The 19,782-nt window shown below is 41.3% G+C and overlaps 5 protein-coding genes across 7 annotated transcripts in view; 4 read left to right on the top strand and 1 right to left on the bottom strand.

Moving 5' to 3' along the window:
• LOC126556255 (39S ribosomal protein L15, mitochondrial) overlaps positions 1–19,782 on the bottom strand; it is a 416,466-nt gene that overhangs the window by 93,471 nt on the left and 303,213 nt on the right. The gene's annotated exons all lie outside the window — the stretch shown is intronic.
• LOC126556015 (maltase A3-like) overlaps positions 1–19,782 on the top strand; it is a 252,849-nt gene that overhangs the window by 20,930 nt on the left and 212,137 nt on the right. The gene's annotated exons all lie outside the window — the stretch shown is intronic.
• LOC126568780 (E3 ubiquitin-protein ligase mind-bomb) overlaps positions 1–19,782 on the top strand; it is a 191,102-nt gene that overhangs the window by 23,195 nt on the left and 148,125 nt on the right. The window lies entirely within an intron of this gene.
• Positions 1–19,782, top strand: part of LOC126556384 (uncharacterized) — a 258,686-nt gene that overhangs the window by 169,121 nt on the left and 69,783 nt on the right. The gene's annotated exons all lie outside the window — the stretch shown is intronic.
• The window catches only part of LOC126567400 (caspase-1-like), a gene marked incomplete at its 5' end in the record, with an annotated part of 178,948 nt that overhangs the window by 143,401 nt on the left and 15,765 nt on the right, over positions 1–19,782 (top strand). The window lies entirely within an intron of this gene.

Genomic DNA, 19,782 nt, shown 5'->3' with positions numbered 1-19,782 from the left:
CTGCTGTGCGAAGGAAGGAAGACTATGAGAAGGGGGATGTGTAGGGAAATCACCGCTCGTTAGCAAGTTAGGCTTAAATTAACGAATGTTTTGAACGTTGTAGAATGGTGCATTTGTTGGAGGAATGGTTTTGCCTATTACAGGCAGGAAGCCCCATTCGAAACTGAAAGTTTTATGATCCACAGCAAACAAGCAGTGTAAGTAAAATATTGTTTTCTCTTTTGTTTCACAAACAGACTCCTTGGGAAGGTAGATTGATACATTTGTATTTGTGTTGAATATAACACTGTAGTAAAGGTGACGAAGATTGCATGATTATGCAATCGCATCACACATCTAAAGATGGTTAATGGCTTCTTTGCTTGTACAAATGTTTCTTGTACTTGTATTTCTTGAATATATTATAGACATCCGGGAGAATGCAATGTTGAAGAGAACCTTGTAAGTCGTGTCTGCTTACGATTGCCACGTAATAATCAACTCTTTTTCGAATAATGTTATACACCAAATTGTGTTTTATTCTAATAACAGTACAGAATGGTCAAATTGTGCATAATTTTAACCTTACACAAGTCTATCAGTTTATCCTCAGCCTAACGAAAAATCTGCTCCCAGAAAGTGCCCGATCGAAGACCGTTCGAAGATTGGGAATGGGGACAAGACAGTGTTTTTTTGTTTAGCTTTGTTTCCTTTCGTACTCACCTACACACCACCATCGTCCATCGAACTTGTCGCAAAACTGAGCCACACGTTCGAGAGCGTAAAATGCAGATGTGTATTGCTAAAAATATCAACACACGAGACAGCACGATCCCGACCCTTTTAAGTTCGATCTGCATGATCTGAACGGTGGTGACAGGCAGTCGGAGTAAGATGAGATACAGGCAGGATGGACAATTTTGGGTAAATGGTTGAATTTGAGGTCATTTTTAAGGAGGCAACACAAACGGGCACTGCTTTGTTGGTGCGCAGTGTTTCGTAGATGAACTTTGTGTTGTTATTTTAAAGTGTACAGCCGACTGATGTCATCTCATGAGTTGTGCCCTCCTTACTGACGGCTGAGATGCGAAATTTGCGACGCTGCTCTGCCACTGGCTTGAGCTTGCTGATTGGTTTTTGGGACAATATGCTAATCTAGTTCAATGCCAAAGATTTGAGGTAAATATTACGATGGTTATCGCCAGTCTGTATAGCAATGTGCAGCAACACATTCAAGGCTTTGGTTTTATCAGATTCAGTGCAACTGGTGTTGAAGGAATGCAGAATTCAATAAATTATTGCAAAATGTGTTGCAATCATAGTTTGTTTTCCAAATTATGTGTTCTGAAAACATTTCCCTAAAAAATAATTAAAGTATCGCTTGGATTAAACAGAATGCAAAAGGTACGACAAAAGACTTCAACGAGAGGACAGCGCTGAACCCCATTATATCTTGTTGGTGTTTCCTATAATTGTTTCTCTCCCATTGCTTCGGAATGCAGATTGGCATGCGTTTTATGTATTGTTTTTTTCCATTTCACTTCTTCCCATAGATCCTTTTCATACCCCACAAACCCCATCACCCCAACGGTGACTAATGCGTGATTATTCGGATCACGATTTCCCATTACATAAACCGAGACCGCTCTCGCATCCTGTTTCGTGCGAGTATCGGTCACCAGATCGATTTTGATCGAGCGATGCACCTCACTGGCACTGATCCGGCACCTCGGGATCGTTGGGCCGCTCGGAAAAGGAAGAAGCAGTGGCTATATGAAGATAGTCTCTGCACTCGCTGACTGACGCCCGCCGGATGCTGCCGGTAACCTCCACCGTACGATCCGTTTGGGTAGGAAGTTTGGCATTCCCCCTCGTTGGACGATGCGATGAGAAAATCTGATTTGCATCGTGTGGGTAGCAATTAATACCCGTATTGAGTAACCTGACCATCCATGGCGTGCCGTGACCACGGTGCTAGCACTTCCTGGCGGATTGCCTTTCCCTGCCACCAGCTCTCCTTTGACCGTAGCGAAACGCTTCCCTTCGTTTGGCTGCGTTTCCCACCGTGCGGCCGTTGCGTAAGGCCGGCGTTTGGACCGGTTGGGCTTATCAATGCACGGCTGCGTATTGTGTGTGTGTGCAGTATTGCGTGCCGGAGGCCGTGGAGCGAGTGATAAAAAAGCACAACAAAATGCACAAGAAAACACTAGGCAGTGTGTGCGGTGCGCGAGCTTACCGGACAGGAGGCCACTTATTTTCTTAATTCTTCTATTTTCTTGCCATTTCTCTCGCGAGATGGTGGAATGAGTATGATAGCTTTGTGCAGGTAGGTAATTGAAATGCTAGCTTTTAGCATATCAATTTGGTTGAGTTTTAATTGCAAACATCCATCTTGCATAAATGCGTACGTTCAATCAGTGGCATAATGACGTTTGGATCGCTCGTCTGCAGCATCGTAAGCCAGAAATTGTATGCTAACATGTGTAACTCATTAGTTCGTATTAGGTTGTTTGTTTGATTATATGAGTACTTTATGAGTGTCTTAGTGTTTAAATCGATAAGCTTTATTTGTTGTACGGAAAGAGCTAACACTTTTCCAGGCATTTGTCAGGAAAATCAGGAATGTATTCATATTCGAGAGATTTTTTTAGAAGATTAAGCATTTTGGCACAATTAATAAGACTTTCACCTGACGCCAGCAGTAACAGTTGGATTCTTTTGAGCAAACCTTTATCGAAAATTGTTTTCCAATCGTAAGGTATACAAGACGATCTGGCCAAGATGGTCCTTTTGCCGTAAGGTTAGTCGGGGACGGGGTGACAGTATTTAAGTATGATATTCAATATAAGCTTCGAGCACAATGTAATCAATCTAATGATTTGTTTTTATTTAAATTTGTTCATCCAACTAACCCTCTTCTTCTTGGCTTAACGACTTTCTAAGTTACGCCGGCCGTCTAATGGCTTACCAGACTTGCTGATACCATGTAGTTGGATAATCAGTCCTCACTACTGGGGGGATCCCTTAAAACGTGTAAATTTTTCCGCAAGTTTTTGAAATTCTTTTAAACGAAAAATTCTTGAAAAACTACCATGCGAATAAAGTCAAATAATCGGTCAAGTGCAACCGAGTATGCCCGCGATAAGACAAAACCCAAGGAGGAAATGCCTTGTGAAAAATGCAATTAGTGACCATACAGCAAAAAGCCGTCATCTTGGAATTAATTTTAACGAGAGAATAATCGATCAAGATTGGCAAAACGATTTTCTATGGGTTGCAAGTATGAAAATATTGCATTTGAAAACAGCTGGATGGAATTCTCTTTTAACTGGTTTTGTTTTAGGAACAACCACAAAACCAGTTAAAAGAGCTTCATCATCTAAAATGTCTTGACGTGTAGTAGACATGTTAGTGTCCACGAGTCCGGTCAGCAATTCCTGAAAGCTGTTCTTAAGCATCATCCCCGGTACAGGCCTTCTTAAGTTTGAATACGATGACTATATTTCCAAACAAGTGCTCGCATTTGTGGTAATTGTAAGATTAAACATCGTTTAACATAAATAATACTTAATATTTTCTTGAAATATAACAATTGCTGCAAAACAACTTGATGAAATAAGCGGTTAACGTGTTAACATTGAACATTAGTAATGTTTAGTATCATGAATTTATTTTGTCACTTCTGGCTTACTATTTCTCATATTCAAAATCAAACTTACATCCTCAATTGAAATGCCTTTTAAAAAAAAATCATAGACTGAGTTTGAAATGTTTTAAAGAAAGTGCTATGTAGAAATCATGAAACCTATTCTTTGCTGTGCCTCTCCGCAGGCAATTGGCACACTAGAAATAATTGCAACACCACAGACATGCTAAAAAGACTTAGACCACGACAGGCCGGCCTCGCCTAGTTTGCAACACGTTGTTTCGGGGACCACTGTTTTTGTCTCGCTTGCTCGGTGTGTGAGTTTGTTAGTTTTTGCGGTGATTTTACATGTGGCCGGTACACGGCACAATCTTTCCCAGCAAAAGCTGCATCTTTTCAACAGCATTTTGGGCAGGGTTTTTTTTTACGGTTATCTCTTAGGTTAGTTGGTGTGGCTGGGTGCTTTAGTCGTACGGTAGCAAGCTCGTCCTCTTTCCGATACGTTTCTATTTATGGTTGTTGTTTTCGCTTTTCTTTCGATGTCCGTTCGAAACGGCAACGGCTCATCGTCGATAGATTGGTGTATTTTTTGTTATAGTTTAACACTGATAACGGCTCTTAATTAATGCATATCGGATGATTCATGAAATTTATTCAAGAATTTCGTAAAATATGAAATAGAAAACAGCAATGGCAGCAGCAAGAGCAGCAAATATCGACCCTGACTGTTTACTTACTCGATTCGCTCCGTGTGCGAAGTCGTTCGAAGCATCCCGAGGCGTCCGCAATCACGCGTGAAACGCGTTAAAAAAGTCGTCCGAGCCTTTTGACTTCCCGCCATTCGGCATTCGTCGGACGATTTGGAGCGCCGGCCAGTAAAATAAAGATCAAGGCCAACAACTGGAGCACGAGTGATCGGTTTGATAATCGATGATGGAGAGGAAGAAATGGGAAATAGGAAACACATGAAAGGGAACGGTTACTTCAAGGATCCGAAGGACGTGCCTTCATGTCCTTGCCTAATGTTGAAATTGTAAGGACGAATCTCGTTCCTGAAAATATTCGTCCGGGGTAGACTACTTTCGATGAGTAGCGTCGTAACGCATACAACTGTTTCCCATCAATAACCAGCAACGCTTACAGCCCTTGATTGTTTTACCATTTCGCGAGAAGGTCAGCCGGGAGGATGGAAATTCCTCGCATTAAACGTATCACTTTCGATTTGCACATATACATCTCATGCGCCACGCAATCAATACCCGTAATCCTTGACGCATACGCGATGACATATCGTGCAAATCCTTGAGGTTTCGGGATTTTCACCCGACTCTAGATATCACGCAGTTCTATAAAGTTTCCAGCAGCTAAAGAGGTCAAAGCTCAAGTGATTCATGCGCAAAGCTCTACTTCTGTGCCATGATGACTAAGGGTTCGATGTGCTGCCGGTATCTGAAGCGCACGCGAGGAGGATGCTTACGGTTTGCGCAGAATTTCATTCTAAAAACCAAATCGATGCCAAGGATTTCTACTCTGGCATCGAAACGAAACCAGCACTCGGCACGCGGGATGATGACGGTGACAACGAGTGCGACGCCGACGATTTTGCTGCCTTGCACAATGAGTTTTGCGTATGAATTGCTGCACAAAACGGTGGCCAGAAATTCCGCTGAGTCAGAACGTTTTCTGAAGTTGGTGTTGATTAGGGTGGTTATGTTTCTTCGGCAGGGGCACTTGTTTTTTTTCTAAATGTAAATCCAAAATGGCTGAACGAGTAAAAATTAAGCATTTATATTTAATTATCTTAAAAGTATTAGCTTAAATCATTCTTGATTTAGGCTATTTCCAATGGATTTTTTTTGTGTAATGTGATACCATCTGAACATTCTGTATTCGAACTTTTACAAACAATCACTTATGAATACCAATGAGGTCAATAACTAGATTTAACTGCATGTTTTGGCCAATTTAAGAATTTTCAAATTACTCGCGAGCGGCCTAAATAAAGTTCCATAATAGGTTGTTTGACAAATCTACGGGGCGGCCCGGTGGTGTAGGCGAAAGGTCCTGCCGTCTTCAAACGGCAGGACCGGGGTCCAAGTCCCATCCAGACCGTCCCCCCGTAGTGAGGATTGACTATCCAACTACGTGGTATCTGCAGGTATTGGTCGGTATGACCTTAGAGGTCGTTAAGCCAAGAAGAAGAAGAAGAAGACGAACAAATCTACGGGAATAGTGTTATTAGATAACGAAAAAGCTTTTGACTCTATAAGGGACCAGGGTCTTCTCCACAAGTTAATCAAACTTAAATTTCCTGCTTACCTCATAAATCTAGTAAAGTCATTTCTACACAATCGAAAAAACATTGTACACATAGGAAAATTTGAATCATTGCCCTATGTACCCGTGGCCGGTGTACCACAAGATAGCGTATTGTCGCCTTTATTATTTAATATTAACATAGCTGATGTACCTAAAAAACCAAACTGTAACAATTTCCTTTATGCGGACGATTTTGCAATCTCATCTTTTGCAAAAAATCCTAAAGTAATTATTATACATTTGAACAAAGCTCTAGCAACATATGCCCAATACTGTACCAAATGGAAACTGAAAACAAATAGCTTAAAATCTGAAGCAATCTTTTCACAAGGAAAATTTGTACGAGAAAACTACCACAAAGCGAACTGCTGATGAGTCATGAGAATATTCCTTGGAAAATAAACATAAAATACTTAGGTGTCTAATTTGACAAACGGATTACTTTTAAAACAAATATTGAAAATATTGTTGTAAGAACGAACAAATTGATTAAAATTATGTACCCTTTTCTTAACCACTTGTGTACAAGGCATTTTTCCGACCAGTACTAACGTATGCAGTCCCAGCAGAAAAGAGCATAACATTCTCACATCGTGAAAAAATTGGTTCTTGGTTCAATACTAGAGAGCTTCACAGAATTACAAACATAGCTACAATTGAAGAATATATTCAGAAAGTCTACCGGAACTGTCACAATGGCTGTTGATCGGTTGATCCAGTTAGCAATTTAAGCCATGCTGGCTTGAACTAAGGATAATTTATTCTTTTATACATCCTTTATTTGCGGTTTTATCTATCATAGTGTTAGGATTAGGCTAGATTTAAATAAAAATGTGAATTTTTCTCATATTATAATTATCAAACCACAATCGATAGCAAAAAAAAAACTGCAATCGCTAACCAGAAAGAGTCAGTGAGGAACGGTGCTAACCCATTGTCAATGAACATAAATTTGTTAAACAGCGCTATAAATATTAAGTCTAAATATAAATTACTACTACTACTATATCTTTTTCTTGGCTTAACAACCTCTAAGGTAATGCCGGCCAACGAAATGACTTTCTAGACTGCCGATACCACGTAGTTGCGTAGTTAGTCCTCACTACGGGGGGACATTCCGGATGGGATTTGAACCCCGGTCTTGCCGTTTAAGAGCGGCGCCGCTGTCGCCTACATCGCCGTGCCACCCCAATTACTACTATATAAAGTTCCTATATTTCTTATACTTTTCATCCTTATCTTTTCCTTCAAAATTATCATGTTCGGAGGACTTTAAACACTAAGACCAAAATTATTTTTGATTGTCTAGGACTTCAAAAAATCAGATCATCTAGAAAAATTTGATTTGATTGTATGACATTAATTAATCATCATTATTGATCAATCATCATTGATCATTGATCAATCATCATTGATATTGTGTATGACAACCTTGGTGTATTAGTTACTATTGTTCAACATTCCAAAATCGTCAATCTTAACTAGTAAACATTAATTGAAGTTTATCAGCATAGTGCTTTTTTACTAGCATAGCACATACAATTAAGTATTTACCTGTTACGGCCCTTCTATGGGACAGTCTATGGGAAACACACGAAGTTTCCCATAGACTGTTATCGTATATGATTTTGTGTGCTACCTTAATACAAATATTTATTATACAAGCTTGACAACTGACCAATTATTACCACAATTCTACTAGTTTTTCGACATTTACGAGTCTGTCCGGTGGTAGAAGCTATAGCGACAGTAGGTTTTCACAGAACAGAATCGGAGTTCAAATCCCATCCGGACCTTTCACTTGTAGTGAGGCCTTGCTACCCAACAACGTGGTTATTATCTCATTACGCGTGACGTGATCAGTTCTAGGCTTGCTTTAGATTCGAATTTTATTAACAGTGTTTCACATTTTTGTGTTAACTTTTTTTGCTCGTTTTATTCCCATTTTATTGAAGCTTTAAAATGTATATTGGATTACCAGTTGAACGTTTTGATTATTGTTGTGAATTTGCTCTTTATATTTTGTTGTATTCATTTAATTTTTCTTATAATATTTTGACTAGTATGTAGTTGTTTTTTATGTTTGAAAATGCATTCGCAATTAAGATATAAGTATAATCCCTGAAACATAAAATACCATCATTATTTACCATCAAAATTCAAGGCGATCGGTACCGTTGAGTGATTTTTATTTATTTTTTTTTATTTTACTCCAAGATGACAGTACTGTTGAGTTACTTGAGTGAAAAATTCATTCTTACATTACTGCAATGATTGACGATCTTGCCCGTATTGTCAGAAAAAAAGGGATTGTGTAAAATGGGTTTTCTCCATTATCATCCATCATCTTCGACTTGTTGTCATCGGTTTTGGAGAGTTTGATAGGCCTGACTGATGGTTCACCAATTTAAATGAGGTGGACGCAAAGAAAGCACATAGCCCTGCGTATTGGCTCGAAAGTTGGCAGTTTGCGGCTACGGCGACTGTGGTTATTGTCCTCCGTTCATACACCTTTTGGTGGCCGAAGAAGTCGCTCGCTTTGGGGCGATGGGGATTTTGTGTGTATGTTTATGATATGCCCGCGATTGTGTGGTGGTGTCGCGGGTGAACGTGAAAATGTAAAATAATAAATAACTTTCCCTTTTCTTTCGCTTGGTTCTCTGTGGCAGGCTTCTGCATCGATAATTTCACCGCAGCAGCGCAGCGACGAGAAAGCCTGCTGCGGTCCCGCGATGCTTTCGCACCTCGCGAAGGTCCTCTGGGTTTGGAAAGGGAATGGGACGGCAAAGACGAAAAGAAATGTCCATGCAAAACCGCTCTACTGGTTTGTGGGGAGAGTGTGAGGACGATTGATCATTTGTCACAAGTTTGTGCTACTGGATACCTAATGGTTGATGTCGGTACGGACTGTGCTACCGGATGTTTTATTTCTGCATCTTTGGCCGGGTAAATTGACATCTCGGACTAGGACAAGCAATTTGCGATTCTTTATGATGACGATTGTACTGATTGCACTGATAAGATAAATCTTATTTTTGCTAGCGAAATAACGAAACAGATAAAGGCATTTAATCATGTTCAGTACCATTTAAATGTGAAATACAAACGATTTGAAAATATTTGCAACAATAAGGTTCCAAAGTGTAATTTCAATTTCAATTACGTTGTACCAAACCATCAACTGTTGAAGTAAAAACCAGTTTTTCATCGGTTGTTCATGAATTGTTTCCTTTGATTTTGGTGTTTGATTTCTTTGGAGTCAGGGTAAATGTGAATGAACTCTGAAGCCAAAATCGAATCACACTTACACACGTGCATAAAGGGGAGCATAGCAGCACACGAAATTACCATCATCGTCTTTCTCTTCCGCCGTGGTGCTTTTGAGTTGAGAAATAATTTTGCATTTGCGTCACGTGCACCGCTAAAGGATGCAAACGACTTGACCGGAGAGTGTCGGCAAACGTGCAGGAGCCGAAGAGGGTTGAAAGAAATTAAAAACAAAAATAACACGAGAAAGACTTCAACGCACGGGCACGACTTTGCAAGCGACGAACCCCCCCGGTAAGGCATACAGACAGTTTCATGACAATCATGCATTCTGGCCACGTTCCTAGAATAAATTTAAGAGACATTGTCGTGGGCGTGGATGATTCAACAAAAAAGAGGAAAAAACACCGTTTTTAATTTAGTGTGGTGTGTGTTTTTTAGATTAAAAAAAAGAACTATTCTATCGCTTATTGTTTTGGAATTAGTAAAACTCCTTTAAATTCCTTTTTTTACTCTAAGTTGGAAGACAAAGAGTTTTTACTCTAAGTTGGAAGACGTGAAGTTTGGGAAAACAACAGCAGTATGAATTACCTAGTTAATAAAACAATTTGAAAACGTTACACAATTTCTTTGTTTTTCGAATTATGTTGTGTTTTTGGTTGAAATGAACGTACCATTGCTTTCGTCACATTTTACACGGGACAATGCCATCCATCACCTTTTAAAGGTGGAAAGCTCCAGGCGTTTAGAGTGTAGGAACAGCAATCATCCACAGGCCGTGGGCAGGAACTGTCAACCGTTGAATATTGTCTGACACGTTCCAGGTGGGATTTGATTGAAGTTTGGTGCTCGTCGAATGTTGTGTACCGTTCGCCAGCCGAAAATGGAAACCTCCCAACTATCAACCTCTTTTCTCTAAGCCTCTTCCATCGGGTCAATCCCACTGTAAAGGGAGTTGTAGTAAATGAAGCAAAAGTGGGTGATTTTTTTTTCTTGTATTTGAATAAAAAAAGGACAAGCGTTAGTTGACAAAAGGTATGTGGCAAAAGCAAAATACACACGCACATTCTCCACCAACACTGTATGATTAACCCATTTCATATGACCATGAAATAAGTTACGCTCTGTTTAAAGTCGATGCGTGTTTAGCACAATTTTTGGATACGTTGTGCCAGTGTTGCTAAATATTATTATCACACATTCATGCAGACGCTTTCACGTAGAGGCACAATTTCGGGTGGGAGCAGCTTTTGCTTCTGCTGGCGCGTTCTTTAACATCCACGAATCTCTTTATAGGTAGATATGCGCCATGCTTGGAGGTAGAAGACAATGATTGAAGTGTTTGTCTCACCTGCAGACAAGCTGAACAATTGGTGATCCAGGCGACTAATCGCATTTTGTTATGATGATTTTGTGTTAATATCGTTTGACGGATCTAGTTTTTATGATGGGGATTATTGATTAAGTATTTGAGTTTTTAGTTTTCCATGCCACGTATTATTTTGTTTACATGTTTTTGTAAATGGTATTTTACACGAGGGAGCAGAATCGAAACACAGTGAAGATTTTTTTTTCGTCACGAAATTACGTACCAAACTCACGTTAAGCATGCTTCGCAGATGGGTAATCGAGGAAAGCATCATTTCGTTGTTATTTACACGCAATAATTATACGATTTTTGCTTAACTCTTCAAAGTATTCAAAAATATCGTACGTTGATTTCATTATATTGTATTGACTATTTATTTATAATTAACAATGACGGTCCAGTGCCGTATTGTCATGTTGTATTGACTAATTATTCATAAATTAAGCTAAAATATGTAAAATAATATCAAGTCAAATCACTGAAATATAGAAAAAGTTCACACAACAGTAAAAATAGGCACACAAGGAAGCCCTGTGAGCACCACAGAATACATCAAATTCATCAAAAGCACGCGCAAATGATTGAACCGCGCAAATTTATTAATCTTTACTTCACATGAGCATGATTCGGCTATACTCTCTTATCCCTGATTTCCTCTCACCTTACCCGAAGCCGTTGCACTTACCCTTTAGTGATGAAAAATTTGCTTGCTAGAAAGTGACCACCGAATGGCAACGGTTTTATACCGCAACACTTCACAGACGGAAGGTAGTATATTTTGGCAAATGTCAAGGAAATGGTCGACTCACAATGTTTGACTGAAGGTGAAGAGACACCGAAGTATGCGAGTATGCGAGAGCCAAAAATTTCGGAGTGCAATCCATCCAACCGTTCGAGGCCATTGGACGCCGCCGCGGGTGTTCATTGCATTTTGTGTCTGCGTCCGGAGGTGGGGAGAGTGGATTTAATTTTACGATGCACCGTACCACCGTGAGTTGGTCTAAAAATATCCGAGGAGGAAGCATCCGACAGCAACATTGCCGGACGATGTTACGATCACAGCCGTAAAAAAAAAAACGCTCCTTACCATGCGCTTGTGGCCCTCGATCTTTGGATATGAAGTTTTTGCATGCTCATTACCAGCGAGTGATCTCGTTACAGTGTCGGTGCTTGGCACTATGGGGTAAATTAGTTTTATTTTTATTTTGCGTTATTAATTCTTCTTTAGATATATAAGAATTCTTTTACAAACATAATTTTTGTTTTCTGGGACATTTAGGTATTTTTTCCGATGCACCAATTTCCGGACCATGTCGACATGGCCAGGTCTCCAACCTGTTTCCAGGAAACTCGATCTAGGCCTGCAGTCCTCCATCCAGGGCTGCATCCGATCTCACATCACACACGCAAGATCACACATGCATACCTAATCGAAAATCCTTATTATCATCGGTCTCTCAACCTGGTTCTGATTTTTGTTTGTTTGTTAATTTTGCGTTCCATGTGATAGAGGAATATGTGAACACACTTCAAATCGTTTGTAAAATGTCAGCTTTAAAAGTACTTGCTTACATTTTTACAATGAAATAGTTTCCTCTGGCTGATAACCAGGCTGAAAGAAACTCAGCGCGAGCGAGGTTTTTTAAATTTTTATGAAAATTAAGAAAATTTTATATGGGAGCGAACAAAGCTTACGAGCGAATGAGGTGACGAGTTCTTCTATGCTCGATCTAAAATATTGACAACAATTTAATTTTAAAACCTATAAAGACTTTACTGTACAAGACACGAATTTGGAATTTCGTGTAATACCTCTAAGCCTTTATAAATTAACCTGTCAACCATCTGGAACAAAACTTATCTCTGATGTGAAGCTAAGACGTGTTCTAACCTGAATAGATAAACAAGATCTGTGCAAATATCAACTATTGTTCTCCACCGTTTACCGATTATCACATTAGACAAGAATACAAAATAATTTTTCAAAAATATACCGCCATTAATTTCAACATAATTTGCTATGACAAAACGATTATCTCTGTTGACATGCTACCTGCGGCTTTGCTCTGCTACTGTTGCTTTTAATTACTAGACGACGACTGACCAATACTGAACTGTGGTTCGTGTAATTGTCGCGTCCTTCAGAATTAGTTCCAAAACAAACAAATGAAACAAATATAGAATCATTTGATGTATTGTATATTATTCCCAAAGAAAGTTATCCCAAATAATGAGCAATAGATGGAAAATTAACCTTAATTGCGTTGTCCTTTCAGGACTCATAGTGCGGAATTGGCGCCAACTAATGACGATGAACATTCGCAAATAGACTGCAATGGCGACGCTAAAGCAGATCCTGGTAGCCGATTGTTTTGTGATGTGCCGCGGATACGATTCGATCAAAATCCCAGATGCACTTACTTTCGATGCGTCTTCTTCTATGGGGTGGTTACTCCCCAGTCGCCACCATACCTCTTTCGCTCACGGTTCATTCACACCCGGGAGAAGAGATCGTCCCACACGTTGATCTAAAACGAAAGTGATTGCAATCGTGGAATGCAAACGACCCGCGACGTTCGTAATCGCCGGCGACGTACGGCGGATGCTTTGTTGACCGTGCTTTTCCTTCAGTTTTATCATCCATGTTTATCACACCGGTTGGCGAATGAACGTATTCACGATTATGCAAACTTCAATCGTGGCATGGTGGGTAATGTATGCTTTGCATTTGGCACCTTTTTTTTCCCCCGTCGCCGGTTGTGTTGGTTTACTTTTGTTTCTTTACTTTGATTTCTCTCAACCCTGGGGCATCGTTCCGAGCTTTGTTTACCCCTTGTTTGTGGCCATCCTTCAAGGCGCAAGGTCTGCGCACCTTTGTTATGCTGTTTGCCGATCGCCGAAGGAGAAAGGAAATGCGCGTGTCATGTACTTTGGTGCTGATGTCACTCGTGGTGCTGCATGTATTAATCGCCGCTGCTGAGAAAAGGTGCATCTCTGTGGATCGTATCGACCAGAACAGGCACCACTTTAATGCATCATTCGGTAAAAGGTGGGTCTGTGTATGTGTTTCGCTCCCCGGTAGGGTTCTGTCTGTGCAAGGAAGCCATACATTACCTTAGTGCCGAACAAGAAAAACGGCAGTAAAACATGGGCACAGGGCGAATGAGAAATTAATGTTACTCATCCCGGTGCGATAGAGCGCGTTGGCCGGCTTCCTTCTCAAGGCTAAGAGTTCACCGAGACCGGCGTCCGTTGTCCGCAACGAGACAAACATGACTTTAGTTCACTTTCATCGGCTAGCTTCGTTGACCCGGCTCGACCAACTCGTTAACCTTCCGCAATGCGCTTGTGCTAAAAAAAAAAAAGGTAGAAGAAATATGTATATCAGTTGCGAAACCATAGCATACCATACAAGTGACACCAGGTTCCCCGGTTCGACTAAAGTAAAACCAGAAATGGTTCAGAACAAAGGCTAATAACTTTGTGAAATAGTTTTCTCGCCTCGTGTGCGCTGCATTCGTTGCCAAGCGAGACGATTTGTCTGCGTCGCTGCCGGAATAAGGTGCTGAATTGGTCGTATTTATCAAATGTACACTACCCAAGTTCTGAAAGAACACACAAATCTTTCGTCGCTCGTTATCGGCGGGTGGTCTCTAGGTCTCTAAGGCTGCGTAAACTGGTTCGCTAGAAGCAGTGGAAGTTTTGAGCCAAGAGACCCATAACTGGTTGCATTTGTTTCTATGCTGGGCTGAGATGAAGCAACGTTGGGAATGTAGTTATGAAATGTGTGAAATATTTTTGTGAATTTTAGTTTGTTCGAGTGGTTTTGGATATTTTGCAAGAATGCAAGAATTAATATCTGCTTCATAATTGCATCTAACATACTTGAATTAAGGGCGGCCCAGTGGTGTAGGTGACAGCGGCACCGGTCTTCAAACGGCAGGACCGGCGTTCAAATCCCATCCGGGGACCGTCTCCCCATAGTGTGAGGCCTGACTAACCAACTACGTGGTATTATTGGCAGTCTAGAAAGCCATTTCGATGGTCGGCATGATGTTTTATAGAGGTCGATAAGACAATAAGATGAAGAAGATACTTGCATAAAAATACTTACCTAGTTATTTATAAGATCCGCCGGTCCACCCCGTAGTCGGCCATTATACTGGACTTTCTGGCTCGCGCATCAACACCATCACTTCATCTACGGATTGGGCTCGGTGCCTAACGGAGCCTAGAGAGCCTGTTTCATGGCACGATACAAAGATTCAGTTCGTAGATCTCATCATTGTACGAATTCCTTCATTGTCAGTTTAATACATATGGGATTAAAATGCTTTTAAGTATCTTACTTTAGAACGCAACTTAGGAGGTTCATTCTATTAACTAGTTGCTTGAATGATATCAAAGAGACTTTTAATCGTATGGTCCGTTTGAGCTGAACTTCAGGAAAAGTAGTATCCAAGCTACGAGTACTTATGACAACCGTGTATAATGAAGGTTCCAAACAAAGCTACAGAGGACACAGGAAATCATGATCCAGGAACAAAGAAATGGAGGCCACAAAAATGTTAATTTGAATAAAGCATTAAACATATGACTAGAATCTTGGTAGGGCCTGTCCAATTAGGGGTTAATGCTGGTTGTACTGGAAAATACATTACAAAATTGTTACGATCTTAAGGCTACAAAGCTATTTTATTTAACTTCACGAAGTACGAAGCACATGGGCATGACTTGAAGAACTGACATTGGAGCATCAAGCTTTTCAATATATCGCATTTAGTGCTACTAATATGTTATGAGGATATAACCTACAGCGACTAAGAAGGGGAAGAGGAGGATGAAGAAGATTCTAAAAATAACTTGAGACGTTAAAGTAATTCAGAATTATTGCTGTTCAAATAGGTTCTGTTCAAAATGAGACATACATTCGTTGAAAAATCTTTGTTTATTTCTGCCATCTAAATGTTATGTAAAGATCTTTGGCAATGTCTTTCCGTAAATAATGGTCATACCGTTACACCATATGGACTAGCAGCTGATCGTTCGGGAACTAAAATTACGTCTCAATCGATCACCGCTAACCGTGTCTACCCGAACCCCGCATCTAAAACTATTGTTTCATCAACATCAATCGATTGTCATTCTAAGTTCTGCGTTTAGTAAAGTGGCGCGCCGAGTCAAGACAGCTCTGCATAGCAGTGTTGAATACTAATTCCCCCATACACAGTTATACGACTTAATTGCTGAGTAGTAGTGGGTCGAACCACTGGCAGATAGGACGGCAAGCGAAGATAGCGGTACCGGATTCCGACTTCTAGACGGTAGTTTCGGTAGCCGCACCGTCGTAATCTGGAACCCACCGTTTGGTAGCAGTCGTAGTAGGTCAATTTGTTGCTGACAAACATGCGCACCCGGTAGCCGAATAGAACGATCCGATTGCAATCGAATGGTGAATCGATTCGAATGGCGAGCAACCGCGCGGTGGGCAGGTGAATGAGAATGTAGTAATGGTTGAACGGTTTTTTTTAATTGCAATACCTCACGCCTTTCCCTGCCGGTTTGCACTTGGAGGTCGAAATTGTACGCCTGTTGTAGAGCTTCTGGCAACTTTCAGATTGATGGATTGCGGGTGCCAGTTTCCTCGGGTTTCTATGCAGTGTTTTTTTTTTCTAAGGATTGGTTTTGTGTTTCCGATTGATTGTACTACATACAAATTTTTGGTGGTGTGTCTGACATTTTGTTAGTTTATATGTCATGATTCCGTAAGTTCATACCAAAGAAGTTCTAGACTCTCTGGTTCTTGCAGTGTCCTAATGCGGTGGCAATGAATCAACACAAATGAACTCTCATTACCGGTCAATGAAACTCTTTTAAGCAGCGTTTGTGGCTAAGAGAAGGTTTTATCTGCTAGGTGATAGACTATATATTTGATATATATATATTTGACAGCGGAAAACCTATAACCCTTTGTGGGATAAACCGACAATCAAAAGACGAAAATTATCATCCATTACATCGGCACACGATCGGTGCGAGCACACGATCTTTCAGCCGGCTTTCGCAAGGCACCTTAGCAAACTGTACCACCGGGCTCGCGCACGAACTTGACATATAGCGTGGCATGACACGGCCTGTGCCCGCCAGCACAACCCAGCTGGGCATCCCGCGCATCGTGAGAAGCCCGTCACCTTCGCCGCACTCGCAACACACCCTAGAAGATAGCTCTGGCAGAGGCCGCTTCTTTTGTACCGAATTTGTAGCATTTTGTTAGGCTGACGATAATTGACGGATGACGAATAGTGTGCCGGTCGAAGAAGGAAGTAGTAATGGCGCCGGGATGGGTGCGTGGCGGAGTTGGATTCGGCGGGGCATGGGCGACGAACAGCTCGTGCTGCTGTCGTGGTCGAGGTGAAGGTGTTCCGCAATGCAACGGTGAATTATGAAAGGAATCGATCAGGGTGTGCTGGTAACGGTTTTGCCAGGGTGAGTGTTCGTACGCTACGAAATCGATCGCGCGTCTATGTGGCAGCGCGTCACCCAATGTTGTGTGTGGCGCGTGTTTACTTCGAGCCAACGCTAGCAGGGCACCTAGCAGCGCCACCGACACCGACAACATCATCTTCATCATCATCATCATCACCATTGGAGGAGGTTAATTAGACGATCCCATGTTCCTTGTTCAGCTGTCATGGGCTTATAATCGGATGGTTTGGCGGCTGGAAAAACCCAACCCAATCAACGTTCTTCGTCGATACCAAAAATGGATTCCTGGTACGTGTTCCGATACGGGCAGTGGGATTGGTGTTCGGAGAACCGCAAACAAACTGTATGGTTGTTTTGTCGAAAAGTTCATCACCAAGATCTTTACACGGACTCTCTCAGAGTCTCAGAGACGAGGAAGACATCCATTTACAATTTATTCAATTCGGTATTGGAATGTTACAAATCTTACGAAATGTAGACTGATTGAAAATTTAACCTTAACACCTACAATCTTGTCTACAAAAAAATATGTATTTCAAATCCATTATTATCGAGGTGATCTTAATACTGAGATTCAATGATTTGAAACAGCATCAGAGTAAAAGCAGTAGACAAACACGGCAATGTTGTCTTCCAGAAATCCATAGTGGCCCTGACAAAATCTCATCGTTATCAGGCACTTATCAATCGATCTGTGCTGTCGATGAGAATGTCCGTATGTGACTCAAGCTTTTGAATGCTTCCAATCATAACTCGTTTTTTTTAAACACCTCACCAACCTTGAAACGAGCTTATGATTAAGGTTTCATCCCGGTTCTCGCACCCGTGTTCCGGATTTAGCTTTCGTGTGAATGTTTCTACTATTAGCAACCTCACCGACTCTCACAGAAGCATTTAAACGCAAAATTCTTCGACAGATCATTATCATAAATTCTTGGTAACGTGTCAGAAGACGCCTAGACGCTGGGTAAACCAAAATTGTCTTGAGCGCAAAGGTGCAAATGAACCGGCGCCGCTGTACACGTGGACACATTAACGTCGCTGGGAAAAAAGAACTTTGGTTCTTCGCCATTATTAAGATAAAATGGCGGTGGCAGTGGCGTCGTCGTGACGATACCACACGCTTCGGGCTACATGGGACAAAACTGATACTAGTTTTAGAGAAGGTTCCCATCGAAAAGCCGTTGTACTGGATGGTTGGATTTAATCGGTAACCAGTAAACAACGGTACGGTCGTGAGATGGAACATACACACACGGCATAATCACCCCCCCCCCCCCCTCGGGTACCTTTTCATGGATGAATCGAAAGCATTAGGAAAAAAAAACGCACACTCACACAGAACATCGACTATTTCTAATTCAATCTCAGGCTCTGTCTTTCACTACACGGTCACGAAACCGCCACGAGCAGACAGGGAAACAGACGAGAACCGTCGTACAGTAGTAGCTGCAGGTAGGCAACGTTGCATACATACGCAAATGTGACCACCTTCGTGCGGTCTCGTCGTCACACGGTCGTCTAAGTCTCTCCGTCTCTGGCGTGGGGAAGCTGCCACGCAGGGCCGCTGACACAGGTTGGGTGTCATACGAGGTGGTATGTGGTATGATTACTGGATCACCTTGGATTGGATAGAAAATGAATGAATAGAGGGAAAAAAGGAGGAAAACCGTTGCCAACTGTCCGTTTCTTTCTTGCCGTTCGCATGCGCATGTTGCGTTTCGCGATGCACAGTTACATGGAAGCGTCGCTGGAAACTTTCGAACGGTCGTACGATCCTGACGACGCAGCCCGCCGCAGCAGAACTATAGATATTGCAACATGTTACGATGCCAAATAGGCGACACGACACGAACTACACAAGGGTGGGTTGTTTCTTTCTCTAAAATAGTCTTTATTTTTGTCTTCTTTCCAATTTTCTGCTAACAACAGTTGACTTTTACATGGAATGGGGGGGGGGGGGGGGAAACGGGAGGGTTGACGTGGTGAAGATGTAGAAGGAAAGCTTCGAACTAGTTTCTGACAGTGTTTTGTGGTTCAAATGAGTTGTAATTCGTGTTTTGTTACGCAGTGTGCGTTTATTAGCCAAAGTTTGATTGTTTTTGAGGCGTACAATGCGTTGGACTCCCAACAAACATTGTACCTGCAACCGTTAGGACTTGGAAAGAGGGCTTTCTTCCATTCCGCGCACAAACAAGAACCGCTTATACGGCACAGAAATCACTTAAACAACTAGTGTCTACACAGTATTTACATATTAATCGAGTCGAGAAGGTTTTTTGAGGAGCGGGCCAGGGATAGTTTACTGTGAGTTGGGGCAGCAAAAGGTTTTTTAAAAAAACAGGACAAGATAATAACGAATGGAGAGTCTAAATCCCGCTTTAGGATGGGGTGCGTAGTTACCATTTTATGACCCCTTTTCAGAGTTTGTTATGTTCAATCATTTCGTGGTTATGTGTTTTTGCTTCTCCTCACACTCTATTTGGAAGCAGAATCGGTTCAGATGACGAATACCGTGGAGGGAGAGATTACTTTTTTTTTTCTTAAGTCTGTCTGGACTCCTCGGATGTACAATAGCAATGTTACAGTTTCGTCGTCGTTTGCAGCGTTATGTTTGTTGTGGGTAGAATGGATATTTTCGTATTTTTTTGTTTGTTTGTTTGTTTGTTCAATACATTTTTTAATTTTTCCTTTTCGTGTTGTATTAAATTAAGTT

This window comes from Anopheles maculipalpis, chromosome 2RL (genome assembly GCF_943734695.1).
Source record: "Anopheles maculipalpis chromosome 2RL, idAnoMacuDA_375_x, whole genome shotgun sequence".
NCBI lineage: Eukaryota > Metazoa > Arthropoda > Insecta > Diptera > Culicidae > Anopheles > Anopheles maculipalpis.
The sequence above is the reverse complement of the archived record's forward strand: the minus strand, read 5'-3'. Positions and strand labels throughout refer to the sequence as shown.